Source organism: Bos mutus, chromosome 24, assembly GCF_027580195.1.
Source record: "Bos mutus isolate GX-2022 chromosome 24, NWIPB_WYAK_1.1, whole genome shotgun sequence".
Lineage (NCBI taxonomy): Eukaryota > Metazoa > Chordata > Mammalia > Artiodactyla > Bovidae > Bos > Bos mutus.
This window is the reverse complement of record NC_091640.1, coordinates 59,446,803-59,454,021: the sequence shown is the minus strand read 5'-3', so window position 1 is coordinate 59,454,021 and position 7,219 is coordinate 59,446,803. Positions and strand designations below refer to the sequence as shown.

At 44.1% G+C, this 7,219-nt stretch overlaps 1 pseudogene; it reads left to right on the top strand.

The window, feature by feature from the left end:
* Window positions 1–2,778: 2,778 nt before the first annotated feature.
* On the top strand, window positions 2,779–3,595 carry LOC102286982 (S-phase kinase-associated protein 1 pseudogene; annotated as a pseudogene).
* Window positions 3,596–7,219: the final 3,624 nt, after the last annotated feature.

Sequence of the window (7,219 nt, the reverse complement as noted above, 5' to 3'; positions counted from 1 at the left end):
CATGGACTGTAGCCCACCAGGATCCTCTATTCATAGGGTTCTCCAGGCCAGAATACTGGAGTGGACTGTCATTCCCTTTTCCAGGGGATCTTTCTGACCCACGGATCAAACCTGGGTCGCATGTTCTTTACTGTCTGAGCTACCGGGGAAGCCCATAGTTTGCCTAATTCCTCACAAATAAAGAATGTCAGTTTTGCAATAACTTTTTTCTAGACTATTTCATAGCCTCTGGGCTGATCATGCCATCTGGTGGACAAATTAAATAAATGCAAGGAAGATTTCTTGGTACCTGTAGCAATGGCACCCCACTCCAGTACTCTTGCCTGGAAAATCCCATGGACGGAGGAGCCTGGAAGGCTGCAGTCCATGGGGTCGCTGAGGGTCAGGCACGACTGAGCGACTTCACTTTCACTTTTCACTTTCATGCATTGGAGAAGGAAATGGCAACCCACTCCAGTGTTCTTGCCTGGAGAATCCCAGGGACGGGGGAGCCTGGTGGGCTGCCGTCTATGGGGTCACACAGAGTCAGACACAACTGAAGCGACTTATCAGCAGTAGCAGCAGCAGTATGTGTGTGTGGTCTGTAAGGAAAGTAGTAAACGGATGGTATTAAGTCTAGTAAATAAAGTAGCATATTCAATTCAAACTATAAAAAGATCAGTTTCTAAGTAGTGGCATTCAGTTCAGTGCAGCTCAGTTTAGTACAGTTCAGTAGCTCAGTCGTGTCCGACTCTTTGTGATCCCATGGACTGCAGCACACCAGGCCTCCTTGTCCTGACCAACTCCCAGAGTTTACCCAAACTCATGTCCATTGAGTTGGTGATGCCATCCAACCATCTCATCCTCTGTCATCCCCTTCTCCTCCTGCCTTCAATCTTTCCCAGCATCAGGGTCTTTTCCAATGAGTCAGTTCTTCTCATCAGGTGGCCAAAGTATTGGAGTTTCAGCTTGAACATCAGTCCTTCCAATGAACACCCAGGACTGATCTTTAGGACGGACTGGTTGGATCTCCTTGCAGTCCAAGGGACTCTCAAGAGTCTTCTCCAACACCACAGTTCAAAGCATCAATTCTTTGGCACTCAGCTTTCTTTATAGTCCAATTCTCACGTCCATACATGACTACTGGAAAAATCATAGCTCTGACTAGACGGACCTTTTTGGCAATGTAACGTCTCTGCTTTTTAATATGCTGTCTATGTTGGTCATAATTTTTCTTCCAAGGAACAAACATCTTTTAATTTCATGGCTGCAGTCACCATCTGCAGTGATTTTGGAGCCCCCCAAAATAGTCTGTCACTGTTTCCATTGCTTCCCCATCTATTTGCCATGAAGTGATGGGACCAGATGCCATAATCTTAGTTGCGAACTCACCCCAAATATATCTAACAAGTTCTACTAAGTAGTGCCAAACCCCTATTGGTCAGTTTTCAGGATAAACTTAAGAAAACTGCATTAACTGCTGAGTCTCATTTAATTTACATTCATAATATCAGTTAATTTTCACAAGAGAAGATTACAAGGAGTATATTAATAGTCTCATTTTTTAATGGGAAATAAAATCCTATGGCTTGAAACAAATTGGGCATTCCACAGCAGGTAATTGTTCTGGCTTATCAACCCTTTGAATATTATTTCATTTATTGGAATTTTGGTTAAATGGTACACAAAAACCCATGCTCTTCTGTTTCTTTTGAAATTCTTAGAATCCATTGTACACACATAGAACTTCTGCAAACAAAGACACCATGCAATCATACATGACTTCCATTTGAACATAAGCTACAATAAGAAGCCAATGTGAAGGTTACTAGGGGAAAAGGCGCCATCTTGTGGAAAAGGAGGATAAAGGGAAGAATGAGAAACTGCTGCTGGCTTTGGCCTGAGCAGGGCTTTTGCTGGCTTTGGCCTGAGCAGGGCTTTTGAGACCACTGGATGGAAGGAAACTGCACTGTGGCGTCTTCGTCTCCATCCCCTCAGGGTGTGGGTCTTTGCATGTTTTGGCTAAGAGTCCACAGATATGTCTTTTCCAAATTTATTTTTCACTGTCTGCGGTGTTTCTTCTCATTCTTTTTAGCTATAGAGTAAAAGTTCTTTACCAAGTTGAGTAAGTTGCCCTGTGTTCGTAGTTTGTGGAGTGTTTCTATCATGAATAAATGTTGGCTTTTGTCAAATACTCTTTCTGCATCTTTTGATATGATCATAAGATTTTTCTTCTTAAGCCTGGTGATATGACAGATGACATTAATTGGTTTTCCAATGTTGAATCAACCAAATGCTCTAGAGCTTCAAAAATAAATCTATTTTGTGCTTCTGTAGACTAAAGAACAGATTTAATCAGTCAGATGGGAAGATTACATTTAGGACATTGTGGCTATTGCTGATTAGATCGTCTGTAGTCACAGACAATCTAATTGTTAAGGTTAAAAGAATTTTAAGATGAAACCCCATAAATACATAGATTTTAAGATGAAATCCCATAAATACATAAATACATATGGCTGAATTTTACCTAGACTTGACACTCCAATTTTGTTAATTATTTAACTTGAAAGTTAAAATCTAAGTGATTTAATTAACATAAAATTGTTTTCTAAAGAAAACCCCAAGATTGATTTCAATCACACTTTTCGTTTTACGTTTAAAGTGCTTTCTTTTTGTATTTTTTACATGCAGAAATATACACTGTATTTTCAACATAGGACATGCTTTTTCCCTACCTGCTCTTCACTGATAAGAAATTTACTGGCTGTAGTGGCCTTGTTCTCCGCTTTTCAGTGTTGCTGATTGACGACGTTGCCCTGCTCACTTCAGCCTCCGGCCCGCCATCTCCTTGAGACCTAACACCATGCCTTCAATTAAGTTGCAGAGCTCTGATGGAGAGATATTCGAAGTTGATGTTGAAATTGCAAAACAATCTGTGACCATCAAGACTATGTTGGAAGATTTGGGAATGGATGATGAAGGAGATGATGATCCAGTCCCCTTGCCAAATGTTAATGCAGCAATATTGAAAAAGGTCATTCAGTGGTGCACCCACCACAAGGATGATCCTCCTCCTCCTGAGGATGATGAGAACAAAGAAAAACGAACAGATGATATACCTGTTTGGGATCAAGAATTCCTGAAAGTTGACCAAGGGACACTCTTTGAACTTATATTGGCAGCAAACTACTTAGACATCAAAGGTTTGCTTGATGTTACCTGCAAGACTGTTGCTATTATGATCAAGGGCAAAACTCCTGAGGAGATTCGAAAGACATTCAATATCAAAAATGATTTTACTGAAGAAGAGGAAGCCCAGGTACGCAAAGAGAACCAGTGGTGTGAGGAGAAGTGAAATTTCATGTCTAACGCTGTAACACTGTAAGGATTATTCCAAATACTAGTTGCACTGCTTTGTTTATAATTGTTAATGTTAGAAAAAGAGTCAACAAATGCAGCAGCAAGTCAATTGTATCAGCAGAATGTTGTCCTCATTGCATGTGTAGTTTCAGTACAGTTCCCAAACTTAAGGCCCAGTTTCTTCTAGTGTGATTGAAAGTTTCTTTTCTTTGCTCTGAATAAAATTGAACTGTGGGTTCCCTATAGAAAGTGGCATTTTGGGCTTTCCCTTTTTGTAAAGCAATTTCTGCCTAGTTTATTGTCCAGTTAATTTTAGTTCAGTGACTTTTAAAGTTGGCGTTGTAAATAAAGCAACTTGCAAAAAACCTTCTGAAATAGAATTAAAAAAAAAAAAAGAAATTTACTGTAAATTATCTCCTTCCTTGAAACAAAATATTTTGTTTCAATTTATGAATCAACCTAAGGAAAGATTTGATTGGAATTATAATAATCTGTTTCAAATTTCAACGGACAAGGATTGAACAAATGATGTTTTCAACCAAGGAGTATTCTTTATATTTCATGTTTTTCTATATCTTTTTTCCCCTCAAAATTTCTGATCAAATTTATTCAAAATTTTTTTCTCAAATTCCTACAAAATGCAATGCTGTTGTCAATAATTTACTTCCTAGTGGACTCTTCTCATGTGGCCCCTGAGAGTAACTGCTGCAGTCGTAACTGGTGGAGGCACTGGAATTCCAAAATGCTTTCAATCGTATAAGTTCATACCTACTCTGTACTTCTTTTTTTTTTTGCTATTATTGAAAACTGTTCCACTTCCCAAATCTCTTATTCAAGAAACAGAATCACAATTCCTTCTATTCATCGAGTCCATTCATCTATATCCTTCAGAGTCCTCGTTTGCACACATCACAGCCTAGTCAGCTGAGATCCAAGACCACCGATTTAAGAAGATCTTCACAATGGCCTTCCCCACCCTTTTGTCTTTCTTCTGAAATCATAGCACAATTTTAACCAAGGATGAGAACTTGAGAAAATAAGAAATAAAAAGAAAAGAAAGGAAAAAGATTTCATTAGACAAACTTGCTCTCGACTCAGTCCGAAAGAGTAGGAAAAATAACATTGAAAATATTCTAAGTAACAAAAGCTGGTGTTGGTCCCTGAGTTAGATGCACCACAGTAGACACGCCAGTGCCCCCCTAACCCCCTCCCGTTCCACTTCGGCGTGCCCTGGGTCTCACACACCAGTGCCCCCCTAAACCCCCTCCCGTTCCACTTCGGCGTGCCCTGGGTCTCACACGCCAGTGCCCCCCTAAACCCCCTCCCGTTCCACTTCCCCCCTAAACGTGCCCTGGGTCTCTGCACGCCAGTGCCCCCTAAACCCCTCCCGTTCCACTTCGGCGTGCCCTGGGTCTCTGCGCCAGTGCCCCCTAAACCCCCCCGCTCCACCGGCGTGCCCTGGGTCTCACGTTCCGTGCCCCCAACCCCTCCCGTTCCACTTGGTGCCCTGGGTCTCACACGCCAGTGCCCCCACCCCCTCCCGTTCCACTTCGGCGTGCCCTGGGTCTCACACGCCAGTGCCCCCCTAAACCCCTCCCCGTTCCACTTCGGCGTGCCCTGGGTCTCACACGCCAGTGCCCCTAAACCCCTCCCCTGGGTCTCCACGCCAGTGCCCCTAAACCCCTCCTCCCTGGGTCTGGGTCTCACACGCCAGTGCCCCCCTAACCCCCTCCCGTTCCACTTCGGCGTGCCCTGGGTCTCACACGCCAGTGCCCCCCAAACCCCCTCCCGTTCCACTTCGGCGTGCCCTGGGTCTCACACGCCAGTGCCCCCTAACCCCCCCCGTCCACTTCGGGCCCCTGGGTCTCACACGCCAGTGCCCCCTAACCCCTCCCGTTCCACTGGGCGTGCCTGGGTCTCACACGCCAGTGCCCCTAAACCCCTCCCGCCTTCCTCACACGCCAGTGCCCCCTAAACCCCTCCCGCGTGCCCTGGGTCTCACACGCCAGTGCCCCCTAAACCCCCTCCCGTTCCACCCCTCCCTGGGTCTCACACGCCCCCCTGCCCCCTCCCCACCCACTTGGCGTGCCCTGGGTCTCACACGCCAGTGCGTGCCCTGGGTCTCACTCCTTGGTGCAGCACCTACTCCCTAGAGGAGGAAACGCCAACCCACTCCATTATTATAAAAACCGTCCACTTTTGCCTTGAGTGTGACTAGGGGTCTACATTTCAGCAGAATTTTTATTTTTATTTGGGCATTTTCAATTCTGTGCTCCTCTCTAGGGATACTGTTTTCCTGATCTTGAGTAATCTTCTTATCTCTTCCCCATATTCCATCCTGGGACTCTTTTCATCTTTTTTTTAATGAATTCACGGTGAATACTTGACTCCTTTCTTTCAAACAACAAATTCAGTTTTGAACTGTATGTTATGAGCAGTGACCACCGTGTTACTTAATCCAATGACTCTTCTTTAGCCCTCATCGTATACGATCTCTTAGGAGCTCGGAACACTTTGACAGCTCCATTGTCCTAGAAGCACTTTCCTCCCTTAGCTTCAATGACATCATACCCTTCTGCTTTCCACTGTATCTCTCTTGCTATTTCTTATCCTCTGTTGGCTCAGGCGTCACCTGATCTTTGATGTCAGAGGTCTTCAAGAATCAGATCAAGACTCTTATTTTTTTCCCTATTAAATTTTATTTAAAGATTCTTCAAATCTACTATAAAGAAAAAAGTATAGTAATAAGTTAATGGTTCAAGTTGGTTAGCTTTTAATTTATTTCTTCCTCTGCTGCACTTGTGGTTTAAGTGTGTTGAAGAAAAACTGGACGCACTGATACCAGCAACACCCAAAGCAAGTGGTTCTGACAGGTGACTCTGATGAGCTCAAGGGGGCAGGGTCTGTAGATGCAGGTTCAGAGTCCAGTCTGGAGACTGTGCTGGCGAAGTTCACTTCTGCCAGCTCTCAGATCTCCACAAGACGTGCTCTCTGCAGAACTGCTCTGAAGGACTCCTCAGCCCGTTGCCACTGTAAGTGCATTGACCTGGGCAGTCCTCCCCAACAAGAAAGTCCTTTCCCAACTAAGCCAAGAAAATGAAGCTTTGGAAATGAGCTGCGAGTGGAGAAGCAACTTCAAGTCAAATGGAAAAGACATCTCTTGGATGCTCTGTGATCAGTTTTTTTAATAATGAAACTTAGAGGAACTTAAAAAAATAAGAAAATAAAAAGATTTCATTAGACAAACTTGCTCTCAACTCAGTCCGAAAGAATAGGAAAAATAACATTGAAAATATTCTAAGCAGCAAAAGCTGGTGTCGGTCCCTGAGTTAGATGCACCATAGTAGACACTGCCAGTGCCCCCCCTAAACCCCCTCACCTTCCACTTCGGCGTGCCCTGGGTCTCACTCCTTGTTGTCAGCACCTATTCCCTAGAGGAGGAAATGCCAACCCACTCCATTATTCTTGCATGGAAAATTCCAAGCAAGAAGAGCCTGGGGGGCTCCAGTCCAAGGGGTTGAAAAGACTCATGCTGAGCACTCAGTACACCTCTGCCTGAGGGGCTCATCTCGCTGCTGGAGCCTGACTAGCGTGCACACATCAGAGGTCCTGGGGAATTAACATTCTAGGGACAGCCCTCAGTCCCTGATTGTTGATTTCGATTGTGTCCCAGTGGGGTTAAATTAAGGTCTGTTTGCTTACAGTGGTGGCTGGCTCGCTGAGAGATCTTTTATTGGCTGCCTCCCCCACACCCCTGTAGGTGTTGCGTTCACTTCCCATATAAATTCAAATACTGTTCTCAGAGTCTGTTTCTGGACAGATATAAATTATATGATCTATAATGTTGCCTGCATGGCTTTAAAAATATTTATGCTCA